The following is a 20119-nucleotide window of genomic DNA, read 5'->3' as shown; positions in this document are numbered from 1 at the left end:
TGAGAGTGTGAATGGCTGTTTGTCTTTGTGTGCCCTTACGATTGGCTGGCAACCAGTTCAGGGTGTGCCTGCCTACTGCCTGAAGGCAGCTGAAATAGACTCCAGCATGCCTGCAATCCTAGTGAGGATAAGCATTAGCAGCTAAGAAAGTGGATGGATACATAATCACACATTCGCAATTAACACAATTAATCACACTTACAACTACTGCTTTCCATGCAGTATTAGCCTCTCCGTGTGGAGTCCACGCAGAATAGATTTTCAGGAATGCGTGTCTTCTGGAATTTCTTTACGAGCAGATAACATGGCAGGTAGACGATTGCTTATGGAAGTTCACCGGTAGACAAACACCTTTATTTGTGACCTATGATTCGTCTGAAAAGGAATACCGTGATCTAAATACCGTAAACAACTCCTGGCGAGAACCACGTTGGGGAGAGATGAGGAGTCTGTTTAAAAACGCTTGGAAGTATTTAGATGGTTTGAATCTACTTTGATGCTTTACCTCTGTTATAAAATAGTGTTATTTGTATGCTGTACAGTCCATTTACTGCCAACTATAGTATGGGAAAATATTACAGTATCTGACTGCGGGAAAGCCGTTCTGAGTACAGAGTACTGCAGAATCTGTGCTGGTATGTCAAGTATAAACCAAGATAGATTTTTGCTTCAGGCTTGAATCTGATTCCACAGGGGATTGTGAAGATGCAGAATCTCTGCGTTTTAAAATGTTAAAAAAAGGTCACTTTCTTTCGCAGTCACACAGTATTTTAGCCAAGGGATGGTATTCTTCTGGTAGTGTGATACTTTAACTAAGTGGTTGGGCTATGGTGAAATTTCAGCTCCGTCATGTTTTCTTTCAATGATTTGCCTTCGGTGTGAAATACCTTCGATTTATCTATCTTTATTTATCTATCTATATTTATTTATCTATTTATCTATTTATCTGTCCAAGGATTGGACTGAATACTGCACAAGGTTAATACATACAATGAATAAAATACAATCATATCCATGACACATGTCCACGGAGCGCAGAATCTGTCGAATATGTCTCAAATCCATCAAAATCACATTATGCCACCTTTGCCATACATTCAATTTCACATTATGTCAGCTAACAAATACAGCAAATACAACATTCAAGGTTTTGCATAAGGTTTGTGGAATGAAACCTGACCTTTAGTAAATAAAACGTGACACCTGCACCGGAATTGGTAAAGCAGCTCAAACAATGTGATGAATTCATAAATTTGATTAATACAGCATCCGACAGGAAACTCAGTAGAAAATCAGTTCATTAGCGACTATCTGCTAGTATACAATGGCTATGATATGAGCTGTTTCCTCCAAAAGTGCCGCAATTAGTTCACAAGTGGCCTTAAATAATGATTCACGAGATTGGACAGGAGCAGTGTGGTGCATTTAATCTGATGCTTGGTTACACTGGCCATGTACGCCCTGCTGCCTCGGGCCGACGGTGAAAAATGGCATTATTATTATTATTGAGTGCGGCTAATAGAAGCAGCAGTCATCTATCCTACTTGGCTTCCTAGCTGCTCCATCATTGTATCTTCTCAGTGCAGAGGACAGTTTCTGCACAGAGCGCAACTATGGAGGACACCTTTTATCGTTCTTCAGGCCAAGCTGTGCAGTTCACCGCACACCAAAGGAGAGAAACATGATGTAAAATTGACTTTTTATTGCCTGGTACACTAATAGTTGTTCTTTAGAATGCTTGGCCACGACTCATGTTTGAAATTAAAAAACAAGCATTTCTTTTATCATCCTTTTTGGGGTTTGGGTTTGGGGAGGGTGTGAATAAGCTGTTATACAATTCCACCCCACTGTTACACTACCAGCTAATTTACCACCCCCGCATGGAGTCTCCCCACTTACGACATCAGCTAGGTGAAGATCCAAAGCCACTTTCCTGTGACTACACTGTCAGAACCACGATGAGCCATTTCTGCATCCATGTCCCTGTATGTCAAAACCAAAAGCTCAAGTTGCATTGAGCTTTGTTAGATGTACAAATTAGCATGAGCTTCCAATAAGCAGGAAATCCATGATTGTTTGTTGAAGCTATTGGCATGGTGATGGTGAGAGATATTTGTGTTTGGTGATATGTCTATGTGCCACCACCGTACAAACACATAATGCAGTGAGTCTGTCTTGCTTTGTTCTTTAGGGACCACAAAGAAAAAAAAAACAATAGCCCAAAGAACCTGTTTCCTATGGATGATGGTCGTTAACGCAATTCGTTACCAAGGCCACTTCACAATCATGATTATGTGCGTTTGACCTTTTCAACATACGGCACTGTGCCCTGTGATGACATCATCACCCCAGCTCAGGCCAAGATGTCACTGACGCCATCTGCTCAGCCCTCGGGAGTCTGTCGTCCGCCCGCAGCTGCCCGTCTGACATCCCCAACTCACGTCAGCGCCGGTAATGAGCGGTTGACAGCTGCCTGATGGACCCCGTGAGTTGCTTTACATAAGGCTCCATCCTCAAACATTCATCCATCAATTTCTTACAGCACCTGTCATTATTAGGTCGGAGGTGCGTTGGAGCCCATTTAGATTAACATTGGGCGATAGAAAGCAGGGTAAAACCGGGATCAGTACCCAGCCAATGGCAGAGCACATTCACATTAGTGGACAATTTATTGGCTCCAATATACCTTGCATGAATGATTTTTGAAAGTGAGAGGAAGTTGGAGAACGTGTGAATGACACGCAGCGAGACCGGAGCATGGATTTGAACCAGGGTGTCTCACCCATTTTTTGAGGGGTTGGAGCACCCCTGGAGGGAATCCAAGGACTCCCAAACTTTTAGTAATCTTTGTAAAAAAAAATTTAACAATTGAGATAATTGTACAAAAACAACATAGTGCACGATCTAAATGTGTTTTAGCTGTAAAAAAAAAAAAAGCATATATATTTTTTTAAACAACAGGGACCGCTATATCCCTTCATCATTAGAGACCTCTCAGAATCCATAAACGTCTGATAGAATAACCTCGGATTTGACCCCAGACCCTCAGAACTGTGGAACTCTATTAACCACAGACATGCAGGCCCTCTGCAAATTCCCTTATCAGTTAATTACATGTGGTTTAGAGCATGCATTGCCCAAGACATTTCATAAAAGATGGCTGTTGCAAGGTACTGTACGCTTACTATTCTGGTCACATCCCTGAAAGGATACTGTCCGTGATTCGAGTGCGTAGTTAAACAATTTGGTCTAGAGATGGCAGTGTTTCAAAGCAATCTCAATTCAGGAGCTGCATCAACGCTTATAATAAACTATTTAATATGAAAACCGAGCATGAAATTAATGTAAACCATTAAATTACAGCCATGGTATGAAAAAAAGAGCGAGAGCAGTAAAAATATTAGTTGCCTGCTCACTGCATACAGGTTGAAATTTACACAAAACATTGTAGTCCTTATACAATGTTGCATTTTTTTTTTACTGGGCTACAGGCAGGTATGCCTAATGAAGTGTCCAAAAATCCCTCTTACGTTTGTGTTCGTGCAACTGCTTTCTGAGCTTTTCACACGCACGCAACTCAAACATACCTACAAAACCCGACCCGTCCGGCAATAAAAATGCATTGCGACGTCCGGAAGCAGAGCCAGAAGATGACGCCACAGGAGGCGTGTGCACGCTACTCGAGGCGCGCGTGTGCTAGCTCAGAGAGAGAGAGGGAGACAGCGGGAGAGCGAGAGAGAGAGCGAGAGAGAGGGAGCGAGAGAGAGAGAGAGCGAGAGAGAGAGAGAGAGAGAGAGAGAGAGAGCGAGAGAGAGAGAGAGAGAGAGAGAGAGAGAGAGAGAGAGAGAGAGAGATTAAATGTTGGCTACGGGGGAATATGATCAATGCCACAGCTAGGCAAGAGGGTCACTCCATGAAACAGAGGATGCACGCCGCTGCGCACGTCACTTTGCCGGGCTGCCGCGCGTAAAAGCCACCAAGCGTCTCCACGCGTGGAACTCACGCACGCTGACTTGACTGGGACGCCCTCATGCGTGACTCTCGTCATCTTTCAAGGTGAGTGCTCGCTTATGTTGAGTAGAAAAAAATGTAGTAAGTTTGTTTGGTATACGAGTGGTAGTGGGCTGGTTTGCTGGTTCTGTGGACTGCGTGGCGGTGTGTGTGTGTGTGTGTGTGTGTGTGTGTGTGTGGGGGGGGGGGGGTTCCTAAATGTGCATTGATTAATCACCACTGTGTGCATTGGGATACACGCAGACTGGGAGCACTGGGATGGAGATGAAAAGCTACACGTGAATGCACGCACATGTTGACCGGCGCACATCCGTGTCGTGTCGTGTCTATTTGGAAAGGATTTACGCCCCTTGAAACTCCTCTCAGTTCCCGTTTGCGCGTGGTCTCTCTCCTGGGTTGCCTTATCTGGACGGGCCAGTTGGAGGCGCTTCTGTTTCTTGCTCCTCTTCTCTTTCCCGAACCCCTCCAGAGAGGCTCGTGCCTCTACTGGAGAGGATGCGAGCGTCGGAGCCAAGTCTTCAGCCACAGCCGCTAAGGCAGCAGCCTGCACTTTTATCAGTCGCCCGCTAATTTTAGAATTCAAATGAGTGGAAATGTGAATGGGAGCTGAAGTTGGATTTTGGATGAGCGCTGTTCATCTGAGGGGGTTTTAGGATGGATTTAAACAGCAGGTCCCAGCGCTCATACGATTTAATGCCTGTTGGAGAGTCGATTTCCATACGAGTCAAAAGTTTGAAAACATCTTCAAATTCAATTGTTCTCTAACAACTTTCAGGTCAAGAATTGAGGCTAACTTTTGAAAATTCACAGCTGTGAACTTAGTTGTAGTAGTTAAAGATATTTTAGTTTATTTAGCATTATGAAGCTGAAAGAAAATACCAAGGTGCAAAGCTAAAATATGGGCAAAAGGAGCCTACTTAAAAAAAAAGTAAAAACATAAATAAAAATCTCTTCCTATTTGTTTTGATTAGTATTTTTTTAACCAGATAATTCCATCAATATTTCTTCTTATAACTTAATAGATATCTGCTATTTAAAATATAAATAAAAAGTGCATAATTAAAGGATATTCCCAAACTTTTGGCTGGTAATGTCATTACATTACCAACCAAAAGTGAGACATAGTCAACATGTCTATGTGAAACAACACACAAGGTGATATGTGATATGTAAACTGATATGTGATACACATCTAATTTTGATCCACATTTTTACCAGATCCAGGCAAAGATATAACCTATAGTATTAGGAGTAATGCTTTACATAAGTATTGTAATTACTGTAATGCATTACTTTATGCTTGTAACACAGTATTCTAATATATCTCACACACAAAAAATAGCAATATTTTGCTATTTGCTATTTGCACATGCTAATAACAAAGCATTTTTAGCCTGAAAGTGTTGTCTTTAAAGGTTTATAATACAATACAGATAAAATAATTTGTACTGTTTTTAGACTTAAGCCAAATTTCCACTGGATTTGTAATCATCCATATTTCTGTTTATGTTGTGAGAGTACTAGGGTGGGTTTGAGTTGAATGTGCAAATTAAGATGATGTCGCGCCACGCTAACAGGCAAGGCAAGTCGATCTGCGAGTCATCTGCACCGCACATGCGTCAAGTGGAGAATGGTGGAATGCAACGGCAAAGAATACGGAGCTTTCAATAGCTCGCCAGGCTTCAATGTTAAGGATAATGTCAACATTGCACATTTTTCGTGACGCTCAAATGAAGCTTTTGTGGGCCATTTCTGGCCAATTACTTGGAAAATGGCTTCATTTTGGGAAGTTTCCGTAACAGCTTGGGGCTTCCTCTTGTTGTAACTTTGTCTGCTACCACCATGCATTATGTATCATTTTAAAAGGACTTAATTTTAGAATTAAACTATATTCACTCAATCTTCAACTTCACAGACATAAGCCTCGAATTGTGAAAACTCGTGTGTATATGCATGTGCCTCCAGTGATCTGTAAATTTCATCAGGTGGTGTGTCACAGTGCAAGTTGTCAACAGCAGCTAGTTATCGATGCTATGGTAAGACGCACTTGGCCAGGCATTGTCTTCTGAAAATACAGCCGTGGACAGCGTGTAAAGGGTCGATTCCTCCACACAGAGTAACTTTCTCTCCGTGTGGCGGTTTTAGATGAGCTAGCAAGTAAAATACTATGAAAATGCTATAATATTCCAAGGTGATGATCGATGTAAATCGCTGTGTGTGTGCAGTGTGCATCTAACTCCTGCGCAATGGCTGCAGTAGAAATAAAATATATTCCAGAATGCTTTGCTCTGAGCAATGTTCATGGAAATCACATATCAGTTTGCATAGAACACTTTCAAAATACATAACTGGCAGTGCATATAAATGCCCAGTACATCCAATGAAGACCAAAGCACGAGCTTTCGGTTGAAGCATATGAAGCAGCTTTGTTGAATTGCTTATTGATCTCTCTTCGAGGATCTTTTTGGACTCATTCCTTCTTCTATTTTATTAGTCATTCTGTGTGTACTGCCTCATAGTGAAGAGTGTATTCATGACTTTGTCCTCTGACCCTGGAGGTGACGCCAGATGACTTGTGTGGGGGTGAAGTTCTTGAGCACATCTTTTTGTAACATCCCTGGAAAAGCCAGTCTCTCTGCTGCCCGTTAGGAAGGTCCTGAAACAAAACCAATATTCGAAATGCTGATTATACTCCAGTCCATTCAGTGGCATTGATGCAGGAGTCATTCAAACACAAGAAGGGTGGACTTGGGTTGTATATATATATATATATATATATATATATATATATATATATATATATATATATATATATATATAGTTGTGTGTGTGTGGTGTGGTGGGGGAGGGAGGGATGTGGGTCAGCAGCACAGCCGAGTGCATTAGTGCATCAGGTGAATTAGTGTATGTAACACAATTACATAGTGTGTGAGTGCACAGCGGCGGCTACTACTACTATACTCATACCCAGAGACCCCCGCCCGCTTGCCTCCTCATGCCTTCAGAGCATCCACACCTCCCCCAAACTGTGAGCCCGTTGCCCACCGAGAGGCTGATTAAATACGACCGTTAGGAGGCTCCAGCCTAGGGAGGAGGAGGAAGTGTTGGCGTATTAGCATTGCATTAGGTACGCCTGCCTAATTTCATAGCACACAATACAGGAGATTGACCTGTTAACAAAAGTGTGTGTTTGTGTTGGATGGGGGTGTGTGAGTATGTTAGCGGGATGACGTTTTAAACATGCAGGACTGTGCCAGTTTTCCTACTGGGGCAGGGAGAACTCTTCCATGTGATCACCGAGAGAAATCATTCCATCGATCGTGATGAACAACCTACCTCTGCTGGTGTGTGACATATATAATGATGGACAAAAACCCACCTTCCATCATTGGTTATTACATCATTTATTTAGGTTTCTCATCGCTTATCATTTGTTGGTAAAATGGGTGACGGAGACATGGGCAGCCCATTGGTCTGCTGACCTTCTCTTTTCAGGATTATTGAACAGGTTCAACAATTAAATGTAATAATTGATTACCTTGATTATATTCTATCCGATCAGGGAGGAGGAGAAAGAATGGAGAAGAAGCGAGTTGAGAAAAAGAATAGATGATAAAAATCAAATTACGGAAGAAGTGAATTTTAAATTTATATATATATATATATATATATATATATATATATATATATATATATATATATATATATGGTATTCTCAAGTTGCGGGTGTCTTGCTCTCATTTAGTTTCCCTTGCGTCGAGCCTTGTTAGCATTTGTTAGATTTGTTTCCACCTGACTGTATATCTGCCCTCCTTATCATCCAATCAACTTCCCCTGCCTTTTGTCTCTCCCAGCTGTATCGCGTCTTTTCATTATGTGTGGAGTCTATTTAAGTGCCCAGTTTGCATTCAGTTCTTGTCGGGTCATTGTATGTCTTCCCTCGCTGTCTTGCTGTCGTGCTTCCTGTACACGCATCGTTCCTGTGTGCCTCCCGTAAGTTGAGTTTGTGTTTAGCGTTTAGGTTGTACTTTGCATTTTTTGATTCCTTCTCTCCCAGCCTATGTTTTTGCATTAAACCAGCAATTTATTGAGCCTCATCCCTCTCAGCCCTGCATTTTTTGTTTCCACCTTTCCCACATCCCACACCTCCTTACGCCACCATGTCAAGTTGTGACAATGGGAAATTGGAAGCAGAACAACCCACAAAGTGCCAAACTCTTCGCATAATCGTCACCTATTGAATTGCATTTGGAAAAATATTCCAATGAAAAAATTTTCTCCCCAAAATATTGATAAATATTTAATAGACAGGCAACAGGGTGACTAAAAGCTGACCTCCCCAAAATTAAGAAATAAATAGTAACATTGTACTGTATTTTGTTTAAATCAACTGTATATGCAGTGAACCTTTACATAATAAACAATGAACGCACAGAATTTCCCAGGAGTGAACACGTCTTTCCTGTAATGTCGCTATAATGTTGCTTTAATGACGATTTTGCATAAAAATACAAAACATGTTCCGATCATATCAGCCAATCAGATCTATGTAAAACCTCATGCAATCAGTGTTTGTTGTTTTCCCGGTGGGAGGTCACACCAGCAGACAGATGCGAGTGTAAAAAGAAGGGAACAAAGATGTCGACGACTGCGAGCAGTGGAGGCAGGATGAAAGGGGTGGAGACAAACGAGAGAGAGGAGGGAAAGAGAGTCAGTGAACGTACGGCTCACCTGCCAGATGGACGCTTTGGCTGCACAGCATGCAGCCGTAGCAGAACACTCTGGCAAAATGTCATCGCCAAACACAGAATCCAGATTGCCACTTATTGTTCAGACAAACCTAGCAGGAACTTTAGCCGGAAAACAAGCAACATATGATCATCAACTCAAAAAACAAACAAAGAGGAATAACCTGGCTAATTCCTAGAGTGGCTCCTCTGGGCTGTTGGGATGGCGGCACACTTAAGAAACCCTTTTTTCGGCTTTTTAAAAATAAATTTCACACTTGCCAAGGGTTCATTGCTCGGCGAACGTTTCAAGTTCATACGGCGCGACAAGCAAAAGCGAATAACAGATGCTCGACATTCAAACTCAAGTCTTTAATTAAAAAGTAATGATATTAAAGGCATGTGCATATTGATGACGGAGAGTTGTTGTGAGCTGTATGGAAATTAACTTAAGCGATCTGTCCTTCAGTTGACTTATTTGAATGGGCTCAGAAGCCCCATTGGATGAATACACCATAAAAATAATAATCATAATAACACCATTGCGCTTCCTGCTGTCCCGTGGCCATTGAGACTTGACACCTGCTAATTGACATCCTGCAACCAATTTCAATCAGCCGTGTAGCCGCTGAGGAGTTCTCGAGAGGGTTTAGCTGGATTTCCCAGAAAAGTCATTTTAATGATTGAATTGAATGATCATTACCAGTTGTACTTATGGCAGCAAGTAGCATTTTGCACCCAAAAGAAGTTGGGACAAAAATAACCCAATTATGGGTCAAAAAAGAACTGACTCTGTATTGGGGTCAATATGACCCACTATCTGAGTTGTTTTGTCGAAAAGGGCCCATACGCATTCTGTTACCATGATGACCAGGTTTCTACTTGTAGGAGAAAGGCCCAAAATACGGAAAAAAGCAAGACCCTATTAAAACAATGAAAACAATTTCATTTCTGGATGCAGCACTTCATACACTATACTTTGTGCATTTATTGCATGGACACATCTCTATAGCCTCTATTGATGTGTCTACTGCTTCATCCAGTAATCAAATATCCATCCATACATCCATTTTCTAGAGCTGCTTATCCCCACAGGGGTCGCAGGCTTGCTGGCGCCTATCTCAGCTGGCTTCGGGCAGTAGGCAGGGGACACCCTGAACTGGTTGCCAGCCAATCGCAGGGAGTAATCAAGTATCTGCTGCTCATCAGAAGCTGTCGTTAATCTGTCCGTCCAAAACACTCAGCAGAGTTCCGCTTACCTTTGGTGTTTTGTGCAGCTCACTTGTGGGAGGATGAAGTTTTTTTGCATGGCACCGTTTTAGACAGCCTCGACTGGCCATTGCTCGAAGGTTTAGCCACTCAAAAGACACAACCAGCAAAATGTTGAATTTCCACAATATGACCGCATCAAGTAAAGCTTACCTTCATTCTTGTGATACTTGTGAGGTCTAGAAGGGAGCAGGAGGTTTTTGTTGGATGAAGGGATTTACCTTTCAGAATTATTAATGCACTGTAAAATTACTGAAACGCTCAAAAGACAGCCTTGTTTCCGACAAAATAAAAGAGACCGTATGAATGAATAGAGTTTGCTTCATCGCCGTCACGTGAAAAGACATTAAAAGACAAACTAAGCTTGGGTTCAAATCAGTGAAAGCTAGCATTCTAAAAAATGAAACAAAAACATCTTTGTCAAGAAACATGACAAATATTCGACATCTTGCTAGAGGGTCTTTCACATTGGAGTACACTTTATAGGATTAAAATAAAATGTAGTCAGTGTCTCAATGCGACCATAAGGCCTCGCAAGATTTCACTTGGGTCAGGGCATGAAAACAACAGGAAAGTGTGTTCTGGAAATGTTTGAGTGTAAGCTAAAAATAAGCATGCTGGGACAGTTGTCGGCAATGTCTCTTCAGAAAATGTTCCTTTGTGAAAATGCCTTTGAATGTCATCAGATTGTAGATACTGCAAAAGATAAACTGATGACAACAGGACAACTTTCTGGCTGTTCACCAGAAAGCTCCGGCTCACCCAAAACCCTAACTGGGATATTTTCAGTATTTAGACTTTTACCATGGATGGCACCTTCAATAATTCAACTTTCAACCTATGACCCAATATTGACCAACTGTCAAACGTTTTCCTTTTAGGTCAATATTATCTTATCTAGCCTAAACGGAGAGATCAATGAGAGCGTCTTTATAACATTATCTTAACAATGATACAACTAAATGGCAGACATTTGTAATGCAAATAACTAAAGATTACAGAAGAGACCCTGACAGCTGACCAGGAGAGATAGTCACTTTCCTCACTAGTGACCAATCTGGACAGGGCTTCGGGTACCAGAAGAGCTGAGCACTCACACTTTGGAGACCAAATCCAGAGAGGATTTACTTAAGAGATGTGGAGAGCTTGAAGTCAAACATTTTATCAAAAGCGTTCGGTGTCACTGATTTTCAATACCTGTGCTTTCATTGGTTGCTCGTGAGAGTGTTGTTTAGTATCTTCAACTTCACAACATTTCTGAGATTTTTGAGAGGAGACACAAGTTCGGGAGTGGAATTGGGGACAATCCGGGTTGGGCCTAAAAGACCAGCGCCACTGTCAAGGGAGATAATCCTAGTTGATGCGTATATTTGCACAGCCTTCGGATGAGTGGCCGCCACGATGGCGTTTGCTTTGCGGATTAATTGTTAAAAATGGTTTGGGAACGGCAGATGCTTAGTGGGTTCACTATTTGGCAAGCAGGAATTCACCATTACTGTTTTTAATCTACTGTAATTTTGGGGCTATAAATCACATTGAAGTACTGTATGAAGTGCATCAGTCAAAAAACTGCATCAGAGAGAGGAAAAAAAAAATCACTCGTTCCGGAGTAAACGTCACATTTTGGGGATATCATTTCCTAAAACTAAGACCAAGAATAGTAGGGACTCAGGCTTGCACGCATGGTTCCCATTTCCTAGTTGTAGGCACGTTTGGAAATAAGCTCCGAGCTCCGCTCAGAGCATTGTTCAAATGTGCCATTTGGTTAGAGATTCGTCAGCAGCCGAGTTAGCAGCTGTTTCGTTTTTGCATTGTAATTTCTTTGATAGCAATGACTCATGCCAGCTCTTTCCTACTTTGGCATTATTGGCCCTGCCAAGCCATTCGGGCCAAGGGTTGTCTGTGAAAGTGAGGATGCGCCTAGGATCTTCCTCAGGAAAAGGCCTTTGATTTTGCTTGCGTGCGGTGGCGAAGGATTTATGGATTTATGGACATATGCGCATCGCGGCTTCACGGGGATGCACGGTAGCGGCGAGTTTGATTATTTTTCCTCGCTGGGGTGCAGTGGCTGCCAAACGTAATGGATTTCCCCCCGGCGGGTCCCAATGATTTATGCATGCAAAGGCAACGCGGCCCAGCGAGCTCGTAACCGAATCAGTCTGGGTGGAAATGTATCGTTGTTCAACACGAGAGCAGACTGTCAAAGGAGACGAAAAAAGGTAGGGATTCTCAAAGCAGCAGCCTGACTAGTGACTGAACCTAATAAAAAGAGCTATTAAGAAATTATGTCAAAACTACGACTGCTATACAGTAGCGTTCATCTTCAAACTGGAGAACAAAATTACATTCAGATCAGTTAGGTTTGAAATGTGGTTCCACTCTTACAGTCACAGTATAACCAAAATTTCATGCGGAATGTGTCTTTTGTTGTACTGTAATTTTTTTTTTTTTCAAGCTTATCTATGGAAGTAAAAACCTGACTTATTCTTCCCCCTCCAACCATGTAACAATTCCATGCGATGAAATTGTTGGATGTGGAAGTGCAGCAATTTATTGAATAAGTGACGTATAATTGATAATCAAAAAAATATTTTTGATCATCGATTTATTCTTTATTTTTATGTGAAATGGATAGATTTCTCATCAGTAAATATTCTCAGATTTCTGTTGATTACCTTGTGTTGATTTGCTTCTGCTTTCGAAAACAATGATCAAGAGTTTGGTTACGGGTATTTCCCAACATGTTTTGGAAGAAAACCAAATGACTACCCTTTTCCCGAAATGACATGACGTGCTCAAAACTCAGGCAACGACCAATCAAGGCTCACCACTTTTCTGGGTTTGGTCATGTCATGGGAGATTGTTGCCTGAGCTTCGAGCACGTGATGTGATTTTACAATCAACGGCATGTGGAAAATGTGTTTTCGAAAGGTATCACTCATACATGAAACAATACTCGTCATATTAATCGGAGACAAAACATTAACCGTTTTCTGCTGAAAATGGCTGGATAAGTGCAGTTTGAAGTGCCCTTTGACTGATTGCAAACCAGACTAGAGCAGACTGTGTCTTTTGGCTGACGTCAGCTGCGACAGTTTCTCACTCACCCGTGGCCATAATGAAAATAAGCAGTATAGAAAATGGAGGGATGGAACAATCTCAAAGCCAGAGCCCGAGTCCAATAAAATGGCTAATAGCAAGTTACTGTATGTCACTACAAAGGACTTCTGCTGTCATGCTCATCTTCAGGCCGGAGTGAGCGAGGTCACATTTCAAACCCTCGTCGCGTAGTCCCTACAGCGGCGTTGTCCGCAGATCCCTTTGTGACGAGAACTCCGCGTCACACCCCTTTTCGCTCTCGCACTTAAGAAACATAAAAGCTGAGGCATACGGGACAGCTGATGCAGCAGGTGATGCATCACCGCGACCACAAACGCACTTCCTCCCTGTCCTTCTCCTTTACTGAATTATAGACGAGCCTCGTTGGGGTTTTCATCTCAGAACCGGAGGTCACTTTGACTTTCCATCCCGCTCATCGCCTATGCAACACGGGCGAGAGTAGCCCGCTTGAGGTCACCATTAACCGGGGAGGCCCGACAATGAGATTTATGGACGAGCGGAGACCGGGCCCAGGAAAGCGGGATGGGAGGCGAACGGCCACGCATGGCTAAATCCGACTGTGGCAGCCGTGCCCTTCATCTGGCCGCCTTTTCCTAACAGCAATTTCAGATACAGTCCTGTATCTGCATGTATAATGCATGCGGGTGGAGATAATGGCATGCGATGCTGAGGGGTAGGAGTTGGGAAGGGAGGGGGGTTTACCGCCTGTGTTGTGGCGATGTGTCGGAATTGTCCCCCCGTGTCACATTTGCCTCGGCTCAACCCCCTTCCAGCATTCTCCGCTTATTAGAAGCCGAGTGCGTTGCCATGACATAGTGCCATTTTACCGCTCCCGCCAGACATCGGCTGCTGCTCGAGCGTCGAGATTAGTAGCGAGGGCCTGGGGGAGTCCTGAAGCTCACACAGCCTGCGCTGACCAATAAAAAGCCGACGGTGGGGGCCGAAAAGGCAATCGCGGCTTTTATTTGTCGGAGAAGCGGAAAAAGAAAACAAAATCACTGCGGAACATCCAGCCGTGCAAAGCTATGAGCGAATGAATGGCGTTACGTCCCATTGCATTTTTTCGTCATTAATCTGTTGCTATTGGCTGTGAGTGTGAGGAATGCTTCTGCTTGGATGCCATTAACGTGCGCGCACACACATGCACGGACACCCACACACATACGCACACACAAACACGCACACAGCATAGAACGTTATCAGTCGTTGGCACCGATCACGAAAATACATCGCGAACTGGAGCCGTTTCGATCCCTTTTCTTTAGTCCCTTACTGCACATAAATTAAATGAAATCGTAAAGAAAAATGAAAAACATTTCTAAAAGGTTAAATGTAAATGCTCTATACTTAAAGTTAAATACAACAGAACTGCACTAAACACAAGTAATATACCAACATTAATTTACCATGATCCACAATCAGAACATTTTATTCAGTGATTCTTTTGTATAAAAACTAGAACCGGGGTCACCACCTGGGGTACCAGGTAGCCCCCAACAACCACAGTAGTGAATTTTTTTTTGTGATTGTGATGTTTTTTTAGGAATGTTGAAGAACTGACCATTAATATATATATTTTTATAAATATTTATTGATTTCCTAATCATTGTGAAAATCTTAGCATTAGTGGTACGTTATAGTGAACCTACTACTGTACAGTGAAGTAACAAAACAACAGTACAGCTGAATTTGAGCCCAATTTCACAATCTCCATCCCATTGATCAACAGTAAATCAGCAAAGATCTGATCTTTTGTCTGTCTTTAAAAGATTATCTTGTGGTGTGACTAATTAAAAACAGATCTGATGAGTCAACCAGCGTAAATGCTAAACCTGTTCAATATTTAACCAGTGGGGATGTCCAAAAATCGCTGTATTTGTCACCATGGTGATGCCCACCACTTTAAAAGATGCTGTGTTAAAAATAACCAATTTGTTGATTTAAAAAAAAAAAGACAGACCTTGTAACCCAAGTGAGGATTAGGTGCTATACAAAATGGATGGACAATTATGGACCATTTTAGATCATTTTGACTAACCTTCTTGGTTTTTTTGAGGTTGCTTTATACAAAAATGACCCATTTTGGGGGTTTGCAGTCAAAAAAAGTTGGTCAAATTTGGTCTCTTTTTATATCCATATTTCCCCTTTTTTTTTAGAGTGGATTCCATCACTGGCATTCCAGACCCACTTGTGATAGGTAAATACAATCTTTTGGGTTAGCATTTAAAGAAAAAAGTTGTCAAAATTATTAACCCACGAAACAAACTCTAACATCGGGTTGATTTTTACAAAATCACACACAACAAAAGATTAAGTTGTGTCCAAAGAAAAAAAAGTGGATTGCTTGTTTTGTGCGTTATTCATTTGATCCAACTTTTTGACTTAAGTGAATGACCCAAAAAGTCGTATTTGTCCATTTTTGACCTTCGTTGGGTGTTTTTTAATCCCCATTTTTTTGGAGTGCACACTTTAAACACATGATTATGATGTATTGTGAAATGGATGGATGGATGGATGGATGGATGGATGGTAAACATATTTGAATTCATCTGACATGGAAAATATTGTATGTCTCCGATTGATTAAAGGAGTAGGCCTAATGATGTTTCTTACATCTCCTTTACTACTGTATGATCACATTACTGCACTTTCAGAATAACGTTTTCATTCTTACCTATTTCATAGGGTTACATGTACAGATCCGTGAATACCGTTATGATATGTTCGATAGAAAAATCCACCATGTATTTAAAGTGGTCTTGCTGGGTATTGCAACCACGGCTGTTCTTTCTTCCGAATTGGTTGCATCAAAGGGGGTACAATTTACTAATTCTACAGCAACCCATGTTAAGATGCTAAGTTAGCAACGCAGGGTGCACTCTTTTTACTGTCTGCATCAGTCTCCCAAATGCTTTCACTGATACCTATGGGTCCGAAGTGGAATAGACATTGCTGTCTACTTGTTGCTAGGGAAAACTCTCGTTGGCTGAAGAAAATACAAACCGCAAGAGCTTTGCATAAAGCCATGCCCACTAGGCCGTTTGATTGACAAACTAGGGGCTAATGGCACAGGAAGCCAACAAGCAGAAGAACAAGGCATACAGACAGACTCGCACAACACGACAGGAATTAATGAGGATTAAGAGACGCATCTTTTCATACACTGTTAATTTCACAATTGAATCACAGCTCTGTATTAAATATAAATTTAACACCCCGCTACCCTCAATGCAGACTGAATGCTGATATAATGAATATGAACCACAGGCCAAATGTCACGGATTTCATTGTGTGGCAAAAGTGCATATATCCTTTGGGGGTGTCTGCAGCATGAGCTTTAATGCTACACATTATGTCCTCTGAGGCTTGTACTGTGCTCACGTGCACATGTGCCATGGTGATACAGCACCATGGGCTGCTCATCTTAAAAACACCAATTTTTCTAATAAACCCGCCTTTCCTGCTATGATCAAATCCGACATTCGCTCCAAAAGTCAGCGCTAATAAAGACGCTGTTTCTGCGCCCTAATTCTCGGGACGTGGGCCCGGAAAGGTACCAGCCCGTGTGGTTCTTCCACTGCGCTCGCCTTGGCCATGATTGACCTACTTCTGTCTCCGCAACATCGTAAACAGATCCACTAATTGCCTTCATTTATTCATTTGGAAGTCAAGTTGTGTTGCGGCTGGCGGCCTCCCAGCTCGTTCATGTGTAATGTGTACAACCGCTATGCACACACACACACACACACACACACACACACACACACACACACGCGCACACACGCAGACACACGCAATTGTGTGGATATATAAGGAAACCTGGACAGGAATGATCATCATCATGCAAGCCATACTCAATGCTTGATTGTTGTAACACCCCATTTCTGACTGGCTGAGGCAACTTTTAATTTCCGCAAGAGGTAGATCGACTTAGGAATTTTCACTATTTTACAAGGCTTCCGGGTGACTTTACCAGTATGGGACATGCCTTTATCAAAACACCCAGAGGATTAAATAAATAAATACATATAATTATGCGTGCGTATACATATTGAGAACACACGACACACACTACTTCTGGGCTGGCTGGTCAGCCAATTTGACAGGGCACTTCTGAAAGCAACTGTGCTAAATCTGTCAAAACCAAAATCTGGACAATACCACTATGCAAAGCAACAGAATATTTCCAAACTGCAATATATTTAAAGGGCGGTGTACTCTGTGCTGAAGCTTCACAGTAAGTGAAAATAAGCTTATCATTCTGGTCATTGAGTGAACTACAGTATAGTGCGTCAGATTGTGCTGTTTGGCAGTCACTTGAAAGTGACTCCAGACCTTCACCTTGCCTAGGTCGGAGAAGTTTGCATGGCCCATATTCATACATGATTGAAAATGTTGTCTTGAAAGAACTTTCCCCTTACTTTCCCCTTACTGGGAATATTGAATCACATGTTCCACTACTGGTTGTCATGGTAATGAAATCATTACTTGCCAGCATGAGGGTGCATCAATGTTATTATAGCATGTGAGAAGTAAATTGTGAAAAATGTGTATAATGTAGTATGTATTGCCTGTGGAACACGTTACAATGCGCAACTGTGCTCTAAATTGTGTTTAAGGGATCGCAGTGGTTCTTCACCTGCTGGTAAATAAAATTCAATTATGACATATGAGTCTTTGCCCTGTACGCTTGCTGGGGCAGGGACGCGAGAGGATAACTTGGCACACAGCGAGACCTTTCATCGCCGCCCTATCTTGAAAAGTTAAAAACAAGCACTGCTGCGAGGGAAAAGTGGCTGTTTTGTGCCCGGCCGCCTGTAATCATGAGCCCAGAAGTTGTTGTGACGGTTGTAGTCCGCTCACTTTTCCGCCCCCGTGGTCTTATGTTGTTATTGCTTTGCGCGGCCTCATAAATCCAGGCCATGTGGAACAGCCGTGACAAAGAAATAAATAAAAAAAAAATGTTATTTTATCACCTCTGACGCCTGTGACAATGACTCCCATTGTTGACTAAGTGTGAGGGCTGAGCTGTAGCTTCTGACCTTTCGGAAAAAAAAATATAAACGGGCAGTCTGTTCACTTTGTTCACCATCTCACTGTTTGAGATAAAGTGTGAATGCAACATATTTTTTAGACTTTTGTGACCGTCAATGAGATAAAAAGTTAGCTTCAGCTAAAGGTTTTAAACGGGTAATTGCCTTCCCTCTTTTGTTTGTAGAATGGAAGTCAACCAGCTGAAAAGGTCATGTGATGCAACATGCCTATAAACCCCTTGTTGATTACTCAATAAATATAAGGACCGAATGCTACATGATAAGTGCTAACTATGTTCTCACCATTTATTTGATTAACTTGTCTGATCATATTATTGTGCCTGAACCTTGTCAGCAAATACACAAGTGCTAACACAGCACGCGTTGTGCCCAGAAGGGTTGGGCGATACCACAGATTTTGGATTGGGTTCAATGCCAAGTATTAGTTGGGCTAGATTTTGTGATACCGATCTGATATTGATACCAGAAGTGTTTTTGTATTTTATTTTTTATTTTTTTTTATACACAAATCTGTGAAGAAAATCACATGTGTACTCACACCAATGGGGTCATACGCACCATCAATTGAACCAAATTTCTTCAAACTATTTTGTTACCTCTTTCATGTCACACTTCTACATGTTTATGTTGGTGAAGGGCAGATGAAACGCCCGCTTGACATGGGTTTAGTTTGGAAGAATGAGCGGGAGCAGATGCTGCTGCTTCCATACGTGGAGAAAGCAGAGTGAAAAAGTCGCTTGTATGGAGAAAAATGTAAAAAAAAAAAAAAAAAAAAAAAAAAAAGAAAATATAATAAATTAATAAATAAATCACTCCTGTCTTTGGAGGTCCGATTACATTTAATGAGCTTGACTTGCAAACACTGTGCCTCAAAATATGATCAAATGTAACTGATTTGATAATAGATGATACAATGAGAGCGTACATTTGAGAGACAAAATCTTAATTATTTAAATAAGGGTAGTTTTTGTGGGATTTTGTAATTCAAGGGATGTGTTTTGGCTCAGTAAAACATCAAAGAAAATGATCATCTTTAACATCCTAATAAAGAAGATTTGTTTAACCTTCAAGTCATTTTTTGATCTTAAAGTTTGATTCAGTTAGCATTGTCTGAGTATTTTAGTGCACAGGAAAGTTTCTATTAGCGCCTGATGAACTTTATGCATTTCATTAGGTGTTTTCATAGTTCATTAACAAGACAGCACTAGAAATGGAAATAAAGCGAGAGCCACTAAATTCAAAACATTAGAGTACTTTTTCCTATTGTTGCAACAAAAGCCATACTCAACAGAATCCCCTAAAACTCCAGTGATTGTATGTTAAGTGAAGTCGAGAGCAGAAACAATTCATCAAATAACATGATTAATTCTATAAGAAAAAAAAAATGCCTTAAAGCTTCACAATAATAATTTTTCCACTTACGGCTAGACATAGTTGGGATAGTTAATGCAGTCGCGGGAACCAGCAGATCTCGGAATAAATTAGCGTGATGGCATCAAATCAGGAGGAAAAGAAAGAAAGACAACGTCGAAAGTTCGGGATGTTTCACAGCACATCTACGATTACCAATGTGTGATGTGGTAATGTGTCAATGTCAGCTATGTGAATATAGCCAACTTCACTGGTTAGAACTTTCAAATGACTACAAGTGGACAAAAACAATACCTCCACAGTCAACAAGTATTTCATTGTTTCATAATGCAAAATTCATCTTTATCTGACTCCTCAACATAATGTGCCACCCTGAATCTGTTAATAAAAGCGCTGACAGGCTTGCGTGCGTAGTCCAAGGTATTCACACGGACCATCAATCATCTCCTTTTTGAACATATCAGTCCATCTCTGATGGCAGATGGATCAAACAAAGCCAAAGAACCCCTTCTGTTTGAGAAACGATGCCCGACACGGTGCTACAAACTTCCCGACAACAGTTGACCG

General features: G+C 41.6%; 1 protein-coding gene across 1 annotated transcript in view; it reads left to right on the top strand.

The window, feature by feature from the left end:
* The first annotated feature begins 3920 nt into the window (after window positions 1–3920).
* Window positions 3921–20119, top strand: part of LOC148418646 (plexin-A2-like) — a 128467-nt gene continuing 112268 nt past the window's right edge. The window contains exon 1 of the mRNA XM_088422996.1: window positions 3921–4056. The gene's annotated coding sequence lies outside the window, so the exon portion shown is untranslated. The remainder of the gene's footprint in view (window positions 4057–20119) is intronic.

Source organism: Hippichthys cyanospilos, chromosome 9 (genome assembly GCF_059441005.1).
Source record: "Hippichthys cyanospilos isolate Australia breed blue-spotted pipefish chromosome 9, RoL_Hcya_1.0, whole genome shotgun sequence".
Lineage (NCBI taxonomy): Eukaryota > Metazoa > Chordata > Actinopteri > Syngnathiformes > Syngnathidae > Hippichthys > Hippichthys cyanospilos.
This window is presented reverse-complemented; position numbering and strand designations above follow the sequence as displayed.